This window comes from Chiloscyllium plagiosum, unplaced genomic scaffold, assembly GCF_037043375.1.
Source record: "Chiloscyllium plagiosum isolate Xiang-an unplaced genomic scaffold, Cpla_swu_hap1 HiC_scaffold_5, whole genome shotgun sequence".
Lineage (NCBI taxonomy): Eukaryota > Metazoa > Chordata > Chondrichthyes > Orectolobiformes > Hemiscylliidae > Chiloscyllium > Chiloscyllium plagiosum.
The window spans coordinates 76,410,959-76,430,770 of record NW_028270143.1 but is presented as its reverse complement, the minus strand read 5'-3'; the positions used below and the strand labels follow the sequence as shown (position 1 = coordinate 76,430,770).

General features: G+C 42.9%; 1 protein-coding gene across 2 annotated transcripts in view; it reads right to left on the bottom strand.

The window, feature by feature from the left end:
• znf804b (zinc finger protein 804B) overlaps positions 1-19,812 on the bottom strand; it is an 870,963-nt gene that overhangs the window by 694,342 nt on the left and 156,809 nt on the right. The window lies entirely within an intron of this gene.

The following is a 19,812-nucleotide window of genomic DNA, read 5'->3' as shown; positions in this document are numbered from 1 at the left end:
TTTGTCATCTTCCAACTCAATAGCTTCTTCTCACTTTCCCCCATATCCTTTGATTCCCTTAGCTCCATGTACATTATCCAACTTCTTCTTGAAATCATAACAAGTTTGGGCCTCAACTGCTTTCTGTGATACCGCATTCCACAGTCCCATCACTCTCTCGGTCAACAATCTTCCTCTCATGTCACTCCTAAATGATTTAGCCAGTAGCCTCAGGCTGTGACCCCTGATTCTGAACTCCTCCATCATCAGGAAAATTCTTCCTGCATCTATCCTGTCTAATCCTGTTACAATTTTATAGGTTTCTATGAGAACCTTCTTATTCTTCTGAATGCCATCAAATATAATCCTAACCGACTCAAACTCTCCTCGTACATCAGTCCGGCCATCCTGGAATCAGTATGAGAGACCTCTGTTGTACTCCCTCCTTAGCAAATATATCCTTCCTCAGATAAGGAAACTGAAGCTGCATGCAATATTCCAGGTATGGTCTCATAAAGGATCCATGTAATTGCAGCAAGACATCTCTGCTCCTGTATTCAAATTATCTCACTCTGAAGGCCAGCAAACCATTTGCTTCTTCAATTCCTGCTGCATCCTCATGCTTACTTGCAGTAACTTGTTTATGAGGACAACCAGGTCTCATTGCACATATGTAGCCATGTTAGATAATAATAACATGTGGGACTGATTTAGACTTCCCACGGCAGCTATCACTGAGACTACTGATCACCAAAGTCTTCTGCAGCAGCAGATGGAAGTCTCATCTCTGTGAACTGCATTTTCCTTCCCCTCTCTCATTTCTTATTCCCACTACTCCATGAATAAACTGTCTTCATTTTGAGTCACTACACACTACATATGTCCACACTGCTCTGGAGTGCATAACAATGCACCAGCATCACCTAACAGAAGAGCACTGGAGTGCATCGGATGAATGGTCCAGGCACCAGAAGCACATGGAGGCATCCCATAGCATTACTGTTATTGGGCTGTTAATTTAGAGTCCAAGCCTAACTCTCTTAGCAGAGAAAGTGAGGGCTGCAGATGCTGGAGATCAGAGCTGAAAATGTGTTGCTGGAAAAGCGTAGCAGGTCAGGCAGCATCCAAGGAACAGGAGAATCGATGTTTCCTGAAGAAGGGCTTATGCCCAAAACGTCGATTCTCCTGTTCCTTGGATGCTGCCTGACATGCTGCGCTTTTCCAGCAACACATTTTCAGCTCTAACTCTCTTAGCATACAGGTTCAAATCAATCTACACCCATATGACCTCCACTGCCTTCCTCCCCAGTGTCATCCCATTGCTTGGAGTTCCACAGCTTCCTGCAGATGGTGTGGCCCCTCATCATCACTAGGCTCAAATTTTAATAGCCATTCCCCAATTTCTAGCAGCTGTCTCCTTCGTACCAGCCAATGCCTGTTCCATTTTGATTGACAGACTTAGACACTGTTCGGCTGCAGCACCATGATGTGGCGGTGAGGGGGGGATGGTTGTGCAGGGTTGTAATGGATGCTTTAATGCCCAGGCCACTTTCTATGCCTCTTATATTGCCAATAGCGTCCCCTAACCAAATATTCAGTCTGTCTTTCCCACCCAGTGACCCTTCTGAGGCCAGGGTGAAGAGCTCAGACAACGTTTTTTGGCTCTCCAATGTTCCTGCCTCCTGAAGTTGATCAGCTGCTAACAGCCATATACCCTTCAAGGTTCCCACCTTCCCCTCTTCAAAACCTCTTATCAAGCTTTTTAACTAATTGAGAGAGCCTCAGTAGAGAAGTGGGATTCCTGTACTAACCCAAACCAGTAAAACAAATCATCCACATCTGTGCCCATCTTCGGGGTGAGAGTAGTGGAGGGGGTAGGGCTTTTGGCAGACGTGACAATGTAACTCCAGGTCACTGGACAATGCGGTTCAATGTTTCCTTTCTATCTTTAGTCTGTTGTATGGTGTTAAAGCAAAAATAAATCAATGATATTAACTAAAGTTCAGTGGCTTAAAAATCAAATCAAATCTGCATAATATTTGTTTTTATTTGTATTAATTTTATTTAATTAATATTTGTCAGTCTTATCTGCCTTACAAACAACAATTTGTATTTTTTTAAATGTTTATACACACTAGCTAAACCAGCATTTATTACCATCCCTAACAGTTAGGAGTCAACCAGATTGTCATTGGTCTAGACTCACATAGATTCAGGCCAGGAGAAAGTGAGGACAGCAGATGCTGGAAATCAGAGCTGAAAAATGTGTTGATGGAAAAGCGCAGCAGATCAGGCAGCATCAAAGAAGCAGGAGAATCGATGTTTCGGGCATAAGCCCTTCTTCAGGAATAAGGAGGGTGTGCCAAGCAGGCTAAGATAAAAGGTATGGAGGAGGGACTTGGGGGAGGGGCATTGGGAATGCGATAGGTGGAAGGAGGTTAAGGTGAGGGTGATAGGCCAGAGAGGGAGTGGCGGCAGAGAGGTCGGGAAGAAGATTGCAGATGAAGAAGGCGGTGCTGAGTCTGAGGTTTGGGACTGAGATAAGGTGGGGAGAGGGGAAATGAGGAAGCTGGAGAAATCTGCATTCATCCCTTGTGGTTGGAGGGTTCCTAGACGGAAGATGAGGCGCCCTTCCTTCAGGTGTCCTGTTGCCATGGTCTGGCGATGGAGAAGGCCAAGGACCTGCATGTCCTTGGTGGAGTGGGAGGGGGAGTTAAAGTGTTCAGCCACGGGGCAGTTGGGTTGGTTGGTCCGGGTGTCCCAGAGGTGTTTTCTGAAACGTTCCGCAAGTAAGCGGCCTGTCTCCCCAATGTAGAGGAGGCCACATCGGTTGCAGCGGATGCAGTAAATGATGTGTGTGGAGGTGCAGGTAGATTCAGGCCAGGTAAGGGCAGCAAATTTCATTCAAGTCATGAGCTAAATGAATTCCTTCCACAATTAACATGTTCACCATTAGGTTAGTTAAATTTTAAACCCCCCAGATTTTTATTAAATTCAACATCAACTATGGTGGGATTTGAACCCACAGCTACCAGAACATGAGTTTGGTCCTTTGTTTACAAGCAGCAGATGGGATATTTGCCAATGGTGTGAAAAAGGTGGGAAAGGATGAATTGGGGATGAGAGTGTAGAATTTGGAACACAAACACATCAACCATGATCACTAAATGGGGGAGCAGGCTCTTCTTTTTAAAATCATTTGTGGGACCTGGGCATTGCTGTCTGGGCCAGCATTAATTGCCCGTCCCAAGTTGCCTTTAAGGAGGTGGTGGTGAGCTACCTTCTTGAACCACTGTAGTCCATGGCTTGAAGGCCCAAATGGCCCAAGCCTTCTCTGACTTCATTCATTCACAAAAGTTTCGCAAGCACATTTTTTTTTTAAATCAGAGAATTCTGCCAGGTTCTTGGCTAACATTTCTCCATCAGCCACGACCTAAAACAGTTGCCAAATTTGGGAAATCAAACAAAATCTAGTTTTAACTTTCTATATTTTTATCTTGTGAATTAGAGCATATAAAATGCAATTCACTGCCCTTCTATCAGCATTTTAGTAGTTTTTAATTCAACCTATTTTTCTAATCAACTTGTTCAGAGGTGTTATTACACACCTCTGGAGTAGGTGGGACTTGAACATGGGTCTTACAAGAGGGCCTCTGTCATTTGCTTTATTTATACATATAGTCCATACTGTTCTTCATGGGTTAGCAGATAGAAATATTTCAGGCAAAGGCTATAACTTGGAGCTTTGATTTGGAGGTGCCGGTGTTGGACTGGGGTGTACAAAGTTAAAAATAACACACCAGGTTATAGTCCAACTGGTTTATTTGGAAGCACTAGCTTCCAGAAGTTTGGAGTTCAATTTCCAAATGTTTAACCGAGCACTGTGACACCTAATACTGGTTAGATTTTACCATAGCCCTTTATTGTAAACTTTATCTATTAGCATTGATTTAATTTTGTTTTTACTCAACACAATGGAGCAACTCCTAAAGCATTAAAAGGAACATTCAAATTTCAATATTCACTGTAAGGGGTGGGTTAATAACACTAGTTTTTTAGTCAACTGTGGATAATGAGGTTTATAGGTACGTACTGAAAATGTGTTGCTGGAAAAGCGCAGCAGGTCAGGCAGCATCCAAGGAGCAGGAGAATCGATGTTTCGGGCATAAGCCCTTCTTCAGGAATGAGGAAAGTGTGCCCAGCAGGCTAAGATAAAAAGTAGGGAGGAGGGACTTGGGGGAGGGGCATTGGAAATGCGATAGGTGGAAGGAGGTTAAGGTGAGGGTGATAGGTCGGAGAGGGGGTGGGGGCGGAGAGGTCAGGAAGAAAATTGCAGGTTAGGAAAGCGGTGCTAAGTTCGAGGGATTTGACTGAGACAAGGTGGTGGGAGGGGAAATGAGGAAACTGGAGAAATCTGAGTTCATCCCTTGTGGTTGGAGGGTCCACAGTCAAATCCCTCGAACCGCCTAGGAACCCTCCAACCACAAGGGATGAACTCAGATTTCTCCAGTTTCCTCATTTCCCCTCCCCCCACATTGTCTCAGTCAAATCCCTCGAACTGCAATCCTAACCTGCCTTCCTAACCTGCAATCGTCTTCCTGACCTCTCCGCCCCCACCCCACTCCGGCCTATCACCCTCACCTTGACCTCCTTCCACCTATCGCATTTCCAACACCCCTCCCCCAAGTCCCTCCTCCCTACCTTTTATCTTGGCCTGCTGGGCACACTTTCCTCATTCGTGAAGAAGGGCTTATGCCCGAAACGTCGATTCTCCTATTCCTTGGATGCTGCCTGACCTGCTGAGCTTTTCCAGCAACACATTTTCAGCTCTGATCTCCAGCATCTGCAGTCCTCACTTTCTCCTTTATAGGTACGTAATAAATTAGGTAAAATGGGTAAGAATTGTTAGGTTATGAGAACGCAACAATGTACTAGTAATTATTACAAACAAATATATAGTTATTCATATTATTAGTTATCAGCTAAGCTACTACACAGAATTAAACTATATCCTCCTTAATCTCAAATACACGCATTCGTATGCAGGCAAGACAACACAGCGCTGTAAAGGTACCATCGGTTGAAAATGAAGGTAAAAAAGGTACCAACCCCTGTAAGTCAATTCTACAGATATAAAAAATAGAAAAAAAGTTGACTTCTGATACTTCTTTAATTCCCTGTCAATGATACAAAACTACTGACAGTTGCAAAACAATGAAAGACCTTCAGGCAAGATTTCAGTTTCAAATGGGAGACAGCGAGGAGTTCCGATATGTAAAAGTTGTCAGATTTTCACAACACTGAGAGGGAGAGCTGCTGACTTTGCTTTAAGGTTGTCCCTTACTGACTGACAGAGAAAGATAGAGAGAGTCCTGCTTCCTCTGCAAGCCATCGCTAACAACTCACAATCTAGATCTATGAAACTCACAGCACCTTGACCCCCATGGACAGTTGCTAGGCAACAAACAGTACAGTTTTCCAAGTCTGGTTGTCCTCCAATTAAACCTCAAAACCCATCCCTTGTCACTTTTAGGAACCTTTATTGGACTCCTTCTCCCCAAATCACTTATTTTTTCAGCAAACAGCAAATGATGCACAGACATTCTGACCTTTCATTTTCAAGATAACACATGATAAAACCTCCTCAACCCAGAAACCTCCAAGCAATTCTATAATCCAGTTACTCATAGGCTGGATTTTACAATCTAGTTACTTATAGTCCATAAGTATATTTATACTTGTAACATAAATCATGCAGCACATTAACTGGTTCATGTTGTGCACTACATAGGCTTTGTTTATTGCGTCAACAGTAACAGAGCTCAAACCCATTCTTACTGCAGGTTCCAGGTCTTCATATACTTCTTCTGTTCATACATGATTGAGTTTATTAACTTTCAACCCTCATCACTATAGGGAAGGCAGTTACCACCATTCAATACACGTGTTTGGAATACACCAAGCTTAGGACAAAGGTGTGAGATTTGGATGGCGTACAGCTGTCAGTGCACTAACTTTCAGCTTTACCATGTATGACAAAATATGTGCACATTCTGGTAGGTCAAAATCACAAATGCAACAGTCAGCTCAAAGTTTAACACTCACGAAACAAAGGTGATTTTACTGGCCCTGGCTCTTTCACACAATGGAAAAGGATCACAAACCCAAAGATTTGGTGTAGTAGTTGCAGCCAGATGTCCAAGCCCCGCTTCAAGGAAGTTTGCAAGTGTAGCACATAAATCGTGAACAGCAGGTGCTACTAGTGAGGGAGGACAATGAGCAGGGGATCTCGGGGAGTTGAGTATATCCATCCTGGAGAGTCTGAATGAGGCTTCGCATGGAGAGGCAGAGGCAGACAAAAATTATTTTTCAACCAGATATTGTCTACAGGTTTAATTCCAAGGAAATAATTCCTACTTTCACCTTCATTTTCCTTCAATTTTGTAAGGATCTGATGACAATAGAATAAATAATTCTTGCCTCATGATCTTCAGGACATCATTGTGCTCAAATCTCATGCTACCTTTCTGGCACAGTTGGGAGGATTCTACAGCGAAGGTGGATGAGGTATATGGAGTGGATGATGGAGGAGATGAAGCTGGCAATGTCCATGAGGGAGGCCAATGCTGCTCCAGGACAATAGGCGGCTCAGGACCTGGTGAAGAAATCAGATCTTTAAACCAAACCCTGACAGAGGTTCCACATGTACGCTCTCCTACACTACATAGGAAGGAAATGCTACTTCTGGTTAGATAGCTTACTACCAATGAGTAGAAAACTTGAACAATGCCCAATGCTTCAATCATTGCAGATAAGATTGAAGACACAGAACTGGGGATATGGTGTCCAGGGACCTTGACATGAGTGACTGGGTAGCATTTATGACTGAACATCTCAGTGGTAAAGCACATTAGGGAATGCTGAAAAGAGGTACAGAGGTTCAAACAAGTCTGCAGTAGATGTCTGAGGTCCAGTCTGTTCTGCTATAACGTGATAGTCGTGTTCCTGTGCGACACTGGGTTATAGAAAACCATGCATTAGAAATAATGGGCGAAACAGGGTTAGGGGTGAACCACCAAAACTATCAGTAAAAATTGAAGTAAAAATAGTAGTTAGCCGAACACAAACAACAGCACAGTCTAAGTAAGTGTGAACATCATATATTTAATGAAATAATACAGTAAATTTAACACTTTAAGGAGTTTCTCAGTTTGCCCAGTTACAGGGGCTGAGGATCACAATTAGCATCATTATTACTTTCAGATACAATTCTGGATGCAGGGTTATAACAAAAGAAAATATTTAGTCCTGAAGTGGATGGCTTGGTGACTCGTTGTCCTCAGACTGTTTCTTGGGGGCTGGCTTTAAAAAGACATCTAGTTTTTTGCTGCTTTGCCATCTTCCTTCTTTCATGAAGAAGCTGTTCACAGGGTGCCAGATAAGACTTTTATGCCACAAACTGCAATCCTGCTGCATTGTGCACTGCAGTCATTGTCCTCTAAGTGCTGCAGCTTCTTCTCAACTTCCCTCAGGATAGAAGACAAAAGAGAAGTGGAAAGATCTCATAGCGCTGTATCCTGGAAGTCATCGTCTTCATCTTGAGCTTCAATTTCCCCCACAGCAACAAGTTGCCGATCAGCTGTGAAAAGGTCTTCACAATGAGACTCAAGCAGCTCCTTGACATCCTCAGTCTCCACAACTTCAAATCCAACTTCCTTTCCAATGTTCTTTTATTGCCGGAAACTTATCTAATGGTTCATCGCCTTTAAAATCATGAAGAAAATCTGGGAGTAGCTTCCACTAAACTGCATGCAAGCGGTCCTTCCTGATATCACCTCAGGCCTCCACAATGATGTCAACAGCATTCTTAATGTTAAAGCTCTTCCAAAATTGAAGAACCCCCTCAGCAGCTGCAATCAGCTTCCTGAATGTGTGCCTTAAATAAAAAGCTTTAGAAGATGCTACTGTACCCTGGTCCCTGGGTTGAAGGAGAGAGGTTGTGTTCAAAGGTAGAAGTAGCACTTTGATGTTTTCAAAAAGCTCACCAATGATGTGAGGATGGCTTGATGCATTGTCCAGAATGAGAAGAATTTTGAAATCTAAACTTTTTCTATTGCAATAATTTCTAAAAAAAAATCCTCGAAAGCATCAACAATAAGATCAGAAAAAATTTGTCCTATCAACAAACCCTTCTTGCTTGACCTGAAGTAAGCACCGAGAGTGGGCTTAAGGTAACCTTTCAAGGCTCGAGGGTTAGCAGAGTGATACATCAACTCAGCCTTAAGCTTTAAGTCTCCACGAGCATTGGCACAGCATTGAGCAACAGCACAGTTATACAATCCTTAAAATCTGGAGTGTGAGCTTCATTCTTAGAAATGTAGGTTCTGGATGGCATTACATTATGAAAAGCATAGCAGTTCTTAAATCCAGCAAACCAGCCACTACCTGCACTGAAGGTAGGCACATCTGCAGGATTTTCAGCTTTTTTCCTCAGGTCCTCATAAATTGATACAGCTTTCTGTTTTATGATGAGGAAGCCGATCCCATTTTTTTCAATTGATCTTCTATCCACACACTTCGAAGCTGTTCCATCTCAAGTTCCCTTGTTTGTGATCTCACAGACTTGCTAGAACTCAAACTTGTTCCAGCAATGCAGCTTGCTTTAATGCTTTCTGCATTGTCTCTAATGGTGCATAGCATAGAATTCTTTATTCCTGTTGCACAACCAATATCACATGTTCTTTCATTGTGTTCAAAACGCTTAAAACATCTAGCTTCTGTTCAAGTCATAGAGTCATAGAGGTGTACAGCATGGAAACAGACCCTTCAGTCCAACCCGTCCACGCCGATCAGATATCCCAACCCAATCTAGTCCCACCTGCCAGCACCCGGCCCATATCCTTCCAAACCCTTCCTATTCATATACCCATCCAAATGCCTCTTAAATGTTGCAATTGTACCAGCCTCCACCACATCCTCTGGCAGCTCAGTCCATGCACGTACCACCCTCTGCGTTAAAAAGTTGCCCCTTAGGTCTCTTTTATATCTTTCCTCTCTCACCCTAAACCTATGCCCTCTAGTTCTGGACTCCCCGACCCCAGGGAAAAGACTTTGTCTATTTATCCTATCCATGTTTCTCATAATTTTGTAAACCTCTGTAAGGTCACCCCTCAGCCTCCGAAGCTCCAGGGAAAACAGCCCCAGCTGGTTCAGCCTCTCCCTTGTAAATCAATAATTTACATCCTTGTAAACCTTTTCTGAACCCTTTTAAGTTTCACAACATCTTTCCGATAGGAAGGAGACCAGAATTGCATGCGATATTCCAACAGTGGCCTAACCAATGTCCTGTACAGTTGTAACATGACCTCCCAACTCCTGTACTCAATACTCTGACCAATAAAGGAAAGCATACCAAACGCCTTCTTCACTATCCTATCTACCTGTGACTCCACTTTCAAGGAGCTATGAACCTGCACTCCAAAGTCTTTTTGTTCAGCAACATTCCCTAGGACCTTACCATTAAACCCTACTAAGATTTACTTTCCCAAAATGCAGCACCTCACATTTATCTGAATTCATCTGCCACTTCTCAGCCCATTGGCCCATCTGGTCCAGATCTTGTTGTAATCTGAGGTAACCCTCTTCGCTGTCCACTACACCTCCAATTTTGGTGTAATCTGCAAACTTACTAACTGTACCTCTTATGCTCACATCCAAATCATTTATTTAAATGACAAAAAGTGGTGTTACAGCTTTTTTTTACAGTAACCACCCGCGATTTTTTTTCACCTGGACGCTTCCTGTTGACTTTCTTGCAATTTAGTCCTTTCATATTCAGATTTGTAAAAATCAAGATCTAAAATTATTGAGTACAGCACTGTACCTTCCATAAAGCACTTCAGAAAGGATGCGAGCTGGCAGACCACATGATTCCACCACGGAGTCCAGTTCTCTGCACACTGTGACACCCAATGCCAGAGATGGAATCACATAATCGCTAATGGGAGTTCACGTTGTAGAAAAGCCGTTCCCAAATTCACCAGTCGCGTTACAGCCAAATTGTGCTGACAAAATGCACATTACAGTAGAACAACCTGTACTGAGAAGGGTTTCTGGGGACATCCATAGTCTATTACAGCTACAGCAGAAGGTTAATGAGAATAAAAAAGCCAAAGGAGTGGATCTTGTCTCTGTATCTCTGGAGCTGGTGAAAACATTCAAGTGCATTGTTCTTTCTGAATCCCTCCTTCAAATCAAATGCATAATGGAAATGGCGAGGAATGGAAGCATCCTGATAGAGTTGAGAAAGCTTAAAAGTGGCAAAACTCACTTGTTCTGCTTTTCAGCTGAGACCACATCAGAAAGTTCTGGACTACCAAGACCAGGAAAGAAACCACCATCCGTGGGGTGACTAACAGTCTGGAGAATGTAGACCTTAGGTTGAAAAGGCAGCTCAGCAACTACTGATCCACTCTTTGATATTCTAGCTCTACATTAAACCTGGCAGCTTGTTCTTCCTAAGCGACACTCCAAAGAAGTGTTGCAATTGTGACAATGCTGGCCAGTTCAAACAAGATGCTCTTAACAATCACATCCATCACTGCTGTCAGGCAAGCGACCCCATCCAATGTAACAGCTTCTTTGCTCACCACATGTTGAACTAGCCAGGGTCCAAGTAAGAGCCAGGCAAGGGCATGAGGTTCCCTCTGGAAGACGCTTGGTTTTTTTGTGAGGGATAATGTGAGTGGTGAAGGTGGGGACATCATGCTGAATTGACAAGTGTGGAAGTGTCAACCATTACTCACCAGTCTTTTCAAGGGTATCCAGCTGAGGGATGTGAGCTGATTGATGTCTCATCCCCCATCTGGGTTCTGCTCTGTAGGGACTGGACATCCCTGATCATGTCTACTTTGACTTATATTTATTTGTTCTCATCACACTTTTCATTACATAGAGCTTCTGACAATCTGTAACCCAATCGATTATACAGCAGAAGCAAGACGTTGAGAATACCATGTTAAATGGGATTGAATGTGTTGTGAGATTATCCGTAGGCATCCTTGGAAGGTATATTCATTGACTGGTAGGAGCAGCACATAACAAAGTCAGGAGATAGAACCTTTCACTTTGCTCTACACAGTCATGGTGTATCAGCCTCTATGGACCTTAGAACTGTTTGAGTAACAGGGAACTGAGTTGTTCTTTCACCCAGATGTATCTTTTCTTGAAGGCTCATGCAAGTCGTTGTCAACTGGTTGATAACAGGTTGTGCTAGAAAGTCATATGCAGCAAAGTTCTGAGTTGGTGTAATTCTTCCAGCTGATCTCATCACTGTAAGACAGAGAGGTGGGCTTCTCTTACAAAATGGCAATTTCAAAAATTTCAGACCAAGACGTTTAACTCCAACCGAGATCACACTCAGGTAACCTTAAACCTCCAGTTATAGACTGTGGACTAAATGGAGAAGACATTTCTAACCACATTTCAAAGATGGAGACTGGTGAATTGAGTAGATCCAGAGGAGGTAATTATTTTGATTCTCACAAGATATGAGACACTTTCAGTAAAGAAGATGATGACATTGGGTTTGTCTCCTGCTAAGTCACAGGTTTGTGACTAACGATGACTGTACATCAGAGAGAGCTCAAAACTGGATGACACTGTAATATTGGGAGTAAGTCCAGTAACTGCAGATGTCTCTGGAGTGAGAAGTCATCTGAGAATCACCAAGTCCATATTCTTCCCCTATAATCCTCACAAGATAGTGTAGTGTATATTTTATGGGAAATATATATTTGATTTTATTTATCATAAGTTTGGCTATCTGGTTCTTGAGTCAGTAACCTGTGGGATTTCTGTGTGTCTCAAGTTAATAATTAACTGTGTGTACTTCTGTAGCCATTGTGATTTCTATAAAATAGTTTTTGCTGCCTTGCCTTAGAGTGAGCATGTTTTTGTGCACCACTATGGGATTTGTTTTGTTTATCTCACTTTGCATTGTGACCCAGCAAGGTAAATAATGGGGACATTAAAAAGACAGTATTCCAAACAGGAACCAGAGGACTTTATGAACACAGCACAATGTCGTTTGGGCTCTCTAATGCCCTGCCACCTTCATGCATGTGATGGATAAAGCCTGCGGACAAGGTATTCATTTTCAGCTTGGCATTCAAAGACACTGTTTAAAAACTAGAAAACATTTTAACCCACTTGTTGAAGTTTACTCTAAAAGTCAAACCAAGTGACAACATTTTCAGAGCAAAGTACAGTTCCTGGGGCACCTCATTACCCGGGAAGGCATTATTCCTGACAATGAGAAACAGTGTGCAGTTCAGGGGTGTCTGCACTGGGCAGGCCTACTCCAGACGTGGAATATAGCACTGAGATGATCTGTTGGAACTGACAGTGACGTAACAAATGCTACCCATCATGTGCCTCATGGAGACTTGACAAATCTAGAGTCCAGTGTCTGAGATCCACCACAGTGCCTGGATCTCCTGAAATTACCAGTACAGATACAAGACCACAGATGCTGGATACAACTCCAACCACCAAACATTCTGTGCATCATGGTACAATTGTTGAATTGCTGATCACATTGTTGAATACATGGCCATCATGCATATGCAGTTGCCAGGATGGCAAGTCTCAAGCATGGAATTGTGTAATGTATCTCCAGCAACAGGGAGTGGTGGTATAGGGGTGCACTGAGCAGAGGAGCTGGTGCAGTCGATCTGATCCCCACCCCCCACCACTTCCCTTGTTGATGGGGTGGTTTCTCTCTATTCTCGACAGCCATTTGTCTAAAAGAATTCAGCTAAATTCCTTCACAATAATTTTTTTCAGTTACATTTATAATTTCAATATACCTAAATGTACATAATGTAATGGCAACTACTGAAAACACCTTTGAGTTTGGTGAAATCAGACTTTTCCTTCCACACTTTACCAAATAACAAGTTTACTCTTTCCCACTATGATTTCTGTGAGGCACTGCATTATGTTAACTGGTGGTCATGAGTATGAAGGCTACATTTCGGACTGTTGCTGCCTTACCAACAATTCTCTTCAGTCATCAGCTACATAGAGTGAAGCTCTTTACACATTTCTGTCCTGATGCTGACTTTCTTCATCAAAAAGAAACAAATACGTCTGCATCAGGGGAGTCAAAGGCAAAAATTTGTGTCTTAGCATCTGATGGAGCAGCAACTCATTACTTCACTTTTGTGCTCCATCTCTTTTTCATGATGGACGATGCTAACAGTACAGTACAGTGCTTCCTATATATGTTTCAGTTTTAGCTAATTAGCCACGTGTGTTGAGGTCTGAGGTTAATAACTTAAAAAACAACAATGTTTGGAACTAATGATGAGAACACAAGGGGCCATCCATCACCATCACTTTTGTACATATTAAAATATATGCTTGGAGCATTAACCCACCTCAGTACCTTTATTTCGTTGTGATAATGATGGCCATGATGGATAAGCCCTGAAGTGACTAATTTATCAAAATGCCTTTGAGTTCAAAGTTGATATTGTAAGATCTTGAAATGTCTATCACCATTATCATTTTTCAATATTCATGTTTAGTGTGATCTTTTCCATTAATGTGCACATTGTTACATAATGATGTAAAATATAGGCCAAATATTTACCTCTTAAGAGTAGGGAATTGTGCACATTAAACTACTCTTTCATTTCTCAAATGTGTAAGGTTATTGTATACGTTGCATGGAAGCGTAAAATGCACATTAATTAAGAACTGAATCAGCCAGACAAAAGTGTTGGATCACTGACTTTATGTTTTTGATAATTAAAAGTTATTGATGAACCGACTGGCGTTTTTAAATGTCATCCTTACTAGGATATGGGCATCACTGGCAGTTGACAGTATTGTGCCATCAGTGAAGGATAATGGATGTGCGGCAAAAAACCCATTTGAGATGAGGTATTTTCATTTTGTACAATGCGATTTAGGCACACAAATAGCCCAAAGATCATGAAGCAAGGATTCTTTAATTCACTGGCATCAGGACTTTACAATGATGAAAGGAAATTAACATGAAACTTGGAAAATGTACATGTAATTAAACCTGCGTTTCACATCTTTCATCCATCTCTCCCTCTCTCCAAGCGGCCTCTATTTGAATCGAAAGACAAGTCCCGTAAACAGCAAGGATCAGGGAATATACATTATCACGAATGGTATAAACACCAAGGATAGAATGATGTACTGTGAAGGGTATAAACAGATGACCTCAGGAAAGGACACTGGAGAACAGAGAGCATTGTAAAGAGGCAATTGCAAAACATTCCTTAGCCATTATGACCTTGGGAAAATAAACAATCACAGCTACATAAGGTAACAAATAGCACCTACTCAGTATGATGAAGCTGACAAATGTCTGGGGAGGGGCATAACGGGCAAAGGGGATGTGGCAAGCACTGATGTCAATGTTGCATGTCATCATTGTATGCGGTATGTATAAATGTCCTGTACTTTATTGGAAAAGTTAGAGTGTCCTGGAGACCTCTGCCAAGCTGCGTGGTAAGGAGTTCCGAATAAAGGTTGATTTGTGCTACTGAACACAGGACTCAGGCTCCTCTTTGCAATCCCTCTCCAACACTGTGGTTGACTTTTCAAACTGGAAATTTTCCAATGGTTATAGTGTCATATGGCATAGAAACAGACCCCATCTATGCCAACCAACATACACAAAACTACATGAATACCATTGGTCTGCACTTCGTCCATAGCCTACTATGTCCTGGCATTTTAAATACTCATCCTGATGCTTCTTAAATGTTGTGAGAGAATCTGCCCCCATAACCCTCTCAGACAGCACATTCCATATATCCGCCACCCTCTGAATGATCTCCTGTAAGCTCTTCATCTTAAACCTATGCCCTCTGGTCTTAGATAGGTGTGCTATGTTGAAGAGAGTCTCACAATCTACTCTGTCTATGCAGCTCATTATTTTTCAATCAGATCACCCCTCAGCCTCCTCTGTTCCAAGGAAAACAAACCCAGCCTATCCAGTCTCTCCTCATAATGGAGACTTTTCATCCCAGGCAACATCATGGTGCATATCCTCTGCACCCTCTTCAGTACAGTCACCTCCTTCCGGTAATGTGGTGACCAGAACCACACACATTATTCCATCTGTAGCCTAACTTTTATAATGTGGAGGTGATGGTGTTGGACGGGGTTGGACAAGGTCAAAACTCACACCTAAGCTAGTGTTTCCAAATAAACCCGTTGGACTATAACCTGATGTTGTGTGATTTTTAACTTTTTTGAACTTGTAACAAGACTACCCTTGTTCCTATATTCTACAGCCCAATTAATTAAAGCAAGCATCCCATATGCCTACTTCACCATTCTATCTACCCATGCTGACATCTTCAGACATCTGTGGACTGATATAGCAAGGTCCCTTTGTTCTCATTGCTCCCTCAGGACCATGAATCAGGTGTAAATCCTTCCTTTATCAGATCTCCCAAAATGCATCACCTCGCACTTATCGGGAATAAATTCCCATTGCTCTGCCCAATTTACCATCGGGTCAATATCAGACTGTAGCCTCAGACCATCCTCTTCACTATCAACAACACCATCAATTTTCATGCCATCTACAAACTTACTAATAATACCTTTTACGTTCATATCCAAGGCATTAATGTACATAACAAACATCAAGGTTCGCAGCACTGATCCCTGCGGTACTCCAATGGTCACAGACTTTCGATTATGAAAACAACTCTCCACCATCATCTTTTGCCTCCTATTTATCAGCAAATTTTAGATCCAGATTGCCAACCTACCTTGGACTCAAGAAGCTCTTAGCTTTTGGACCCACATTCCTATTCTAACCTTATCAAAGACCTTATTGAAGTCCATGTAAACCTCATCAAGTGTACTGGTACAGAATTCAACCAGTTCTTTTTGCTGAAGCAGTACTCTTCAGCAATGTTGCAATATTCACCAGAAAAGCAAACCCACTATGCAGAACCTAAGTCTCACATCATGAAGAAGATTTGGAAGAAACAACAGACAATTAAACGCCATTTCCAATAACCAAATTCCAGCACAGGAAGCCTGAGAAGTAACATATTTGTTCACAAATACAATGCATCATTCAACGATGAGTTCAAAAATCATATACTGTACTGGAGAAAATCCTCTGCTAGTAATAGCAACTCATATTTATATAGTGCAGTAATATAACCAGCAAAGTGATGGAAGGAGCTGTAGACAATGCTATTTACTTACGCAAGAACAACCTGCACACTGATATCAGTTTGGGTTCTGCTACTGCCCCTCAACTCCTGATATAATTACAGCCTTGTCTAAACAGGAAAAGAGGTGAATTCCAGAGGTCAGGTCTGAGACACAAAAACAGAAATTGCTCAGTAGGTTTGGCAGTTTCTGTGAAGAGAAATCAGAATTAACCTTTCGGTTCCAGTGATCCTTCCTCAGAACTCGTCTGGGTCACCAGAGCCAAACTGTGAATCTGATTTCTCTTCACAGATGCTGCCAGACTTGTTGAGCTTTTCCAGCAATTTCTGTTTTTGTTTCTGACTTATATGGCATCCGCAGTTCTTTCAATTTTTATTTTGTTAGGTGAGAGAGGCTGCCTTTGACATCAAGGCAGCATTTGTTTGAATATGGCATTAGGGAGCAGTAGCAAATCTGGAGTCAATGGATCGTCACTGGTTGGAATCATTCCTCATACAACGGAAAATGGTTCTGGTTGGTGATGGTCAATCATCTCAACTCCAGGACCTCTCTGTATGAATTTCTCAGGGGAGTGCCCTAGGCCAAACCATCTTCAGTTGATTCGTCAATGACCTTCCCTCCAACATGATGTCAGAAGTGGGATGTTCACCTTTGATTGCACAATGTTCAGCACCATTCATGACTCCACAGATACTTGCCCTAACATAGCAAGACCTGGATGACACCCACATTTGGGCTGACAAGTGGCAAGTAACATTTGTGCTGCACATGTTCCAGGCAATAATCATCTCCAATAAGAGAGAATCTAACCATCATCCCTTTATGGTCTGGGTATTACCACTGACTAGAAAGTGAACTTAGGCCAGATACCTAAATGTTGTGGATACAAGAGCAGTTCGGATGTGGGAACTTTGTGCTAACTCACCTCCTGTTTCCTCAATGTTTATCCCCGATTCCAAGGCACATTTCAGGACTTTGATGCAATAATCTCATTATTCATTTGTTGACTGCCACTGTCAAGTTCCATAATATTTTCAGCAGTACCAAAAATTGGGGAGAAGCCAGGGGTGAAGATCTGAGAGTGGTGCTTTGACAGTCAGGAGGAAAATGTAGCCACCAAGAACTTGACAGCTGGTTTTGTTCTCTGAAACTGAAAAGGTCTGCCCCTATTTCATGCAATACCCTAACTCCCTAAGACACTGTGTGCAGGCAAGTCGAGAATGTATTCCAACACTGCCAGTCCTGTGAGTAGGCTGCATCTTTCTGATTCCCCCTTTCATCTGGGGAGCTATAGATCTGTGAGTAGCAGGATGTGGTTGTCAGTTGTTCATCATTTTGCTCCTCTGCTGACATTGAAACTAGGTGTCCTGATGCTGATCAGACAGATCAAAGTACCAAAGTGCAGTTCAAATCTCCAAACCTCCAAAGCATCTGTGACACCTTCAAAGTGGTGAGAAACTTCAAAGTGTAAAAGGTAACTTGTTAGCATGTGAACAAATCATTTCCCACAAGCAAGTCAAAGTTAAATGTCAAGTCAATTTGACAAATAGGGTGATTATGTTAAATGGCAACACAACCGCCCGAGTGGATGGCTCAGACACAGCCTGACTGCTGCAGTGATCTGCAGTGTTCAACAGGTTAAAGGCAGCTTCCTGATATGCTGTAAACTTTCTTCCAAACACCCAGACCTCTGAACATCAAAATCCCGCTCAAAGAGACAGCAGGAGGTTAGGACAATGAAAGGTGGGGCAAACCATGGAATTTCATTCCACAGGTTAAAATTGTGCCAAGATTCAGATACTATCACCAGACCATGACTACCACATGTGAATGAAAAATCCATTCGTCTCAATTGCCTCAAATGGAAAACAAATTGGCAGTTAAAATGGTGATGGCTTCAGAAAGGGTTCAGAAAAAGGTAGCAAGTACCTGGAAATTTCACATTTCTGTCTTGTAGGCAGGGTTAAACTCAAGGTACTGAGCAGTTCATGTAGTGCTGTCACAAATGAATATTCTGCAAATTCCAGCCATAACCAAATTGCAGTTTGGCCTTTGTCCAAACATATTGTACAATAGAATCTATCAAGCTTTCAATTAACTAAAAGATATAGATTGTATGGTTAAGTTTTCTTCTTGGTGTCTTACAGTACGTTTTTAATGAGCAGCAATTTTTCATCTTCAAAGCTGTGTAGAAAGATGATGCAGCTGATTCCTGCAATACTTCATGCACCAGAAAACTCTTGTTTGAACCTTAGCCTCAGCCCTTGCCAGTAGTAAATCTACTGTACCTTCTTATGGCTAATTGGTCAATCAAACCAGAGCTTCCACATGCTAAAGCAAAAAAAGGGCTACAAATTAACCAAGTTCCATTTTCAGACATATGTTGCAATTCATGTTTTTGTCTATGCATTTTCTCATCAAGGAAGGTAGTGCACAAACATTTAAATGATCGTCTTTTTCGGTCGAGCTGTGTCCATATTATTGTTTGCTTGAGTGTTTAGTCTGGTGTCGAAAAATGTGGTGCTGGAAAAACACAGCAGGCCAGGCAGCATCCGAGGAGCAGGAGAATCGACATTTCGGGCATAAGCCCTTCTTCACAATTGAGGCTGGTGTGCCAGGCGGGCTGAGATAAAAGGTAGGGGGGAGGGAATTTGAGGGAGGGGCGCTGGGAATACAATAGGTGGAAGGAGGTGAGGGTGAGAGTGATAGGCCAGAGAGGGGGTGGGGGTGGAGAGGTCGGGAAGAAGATTGCAGGTCAAGAAGGCAGTGCTGAATCCGGGGGTTGGGACTGAGATAAGGTGGGGGGAGGGGAAATGAGGAAGCTGGAGAAATCTACATTCATCCTTGTGTGGTTGGAGGGTTCCTAGGCGGAAGATGAGGCGCTCTTCCTCCAGGCGTCGTGTGGTCAGGATCTGGCGATAGAGGAGTCCAAGGACCTGCATGTCCTTGGCAGAGTGGGAGGGGGAGTTAAAGTGTTCAGCCACAGGGCGGTTGGGTTGGTTGGTGCGGGTGTCCCAGAGGTGTTCCGTGAAACGTTCCGCAAGTAGGCGGCCTGTCTCCCCAATGTAGAGGAGACCACATTGGGTGCAATGGATACAGGAAATGATGTGTGTGGAGGTGCAGGTGAATTTGCAATGGAAATGGAAGGATCCATTGGGGCCTTGAAGGGAGGTGAGGGGGGAGGTGTGGGCGCAAGTTTTGCACTCCTTGTGGTTGCAGGGGAAGGTGCCGGGAGTGGATATTGGGTTGGTGGGGGGTGTGGACCTGACGAGGGAGTTGCGGAGGGAGTGGTCTCTCCGGAACGTTGATAGGGGTGGGGAGGGAAATATATCCCTGGTGGTGGGGTCTGTTTGGAGGTGGCGGAAATGACGGAGAATGATACGATGTATCCGGAGGTTGGTGGGGTGGAAGGTGAGGACCAGTGGGGTTCTGTCCTGTTGGCGATTGGAGGGGCGGGTTCAAGGGCGGAGGTGCGGGAAGTGGAGGAACTACGTTCAGGACACCACCCATGCCCTCCACCTCCTCCACCTCCAGCATCTGCAGTCCTCAATTTCTCCTGTTTAGTCTGGTGCTCAGTAACTTGCACTGAAG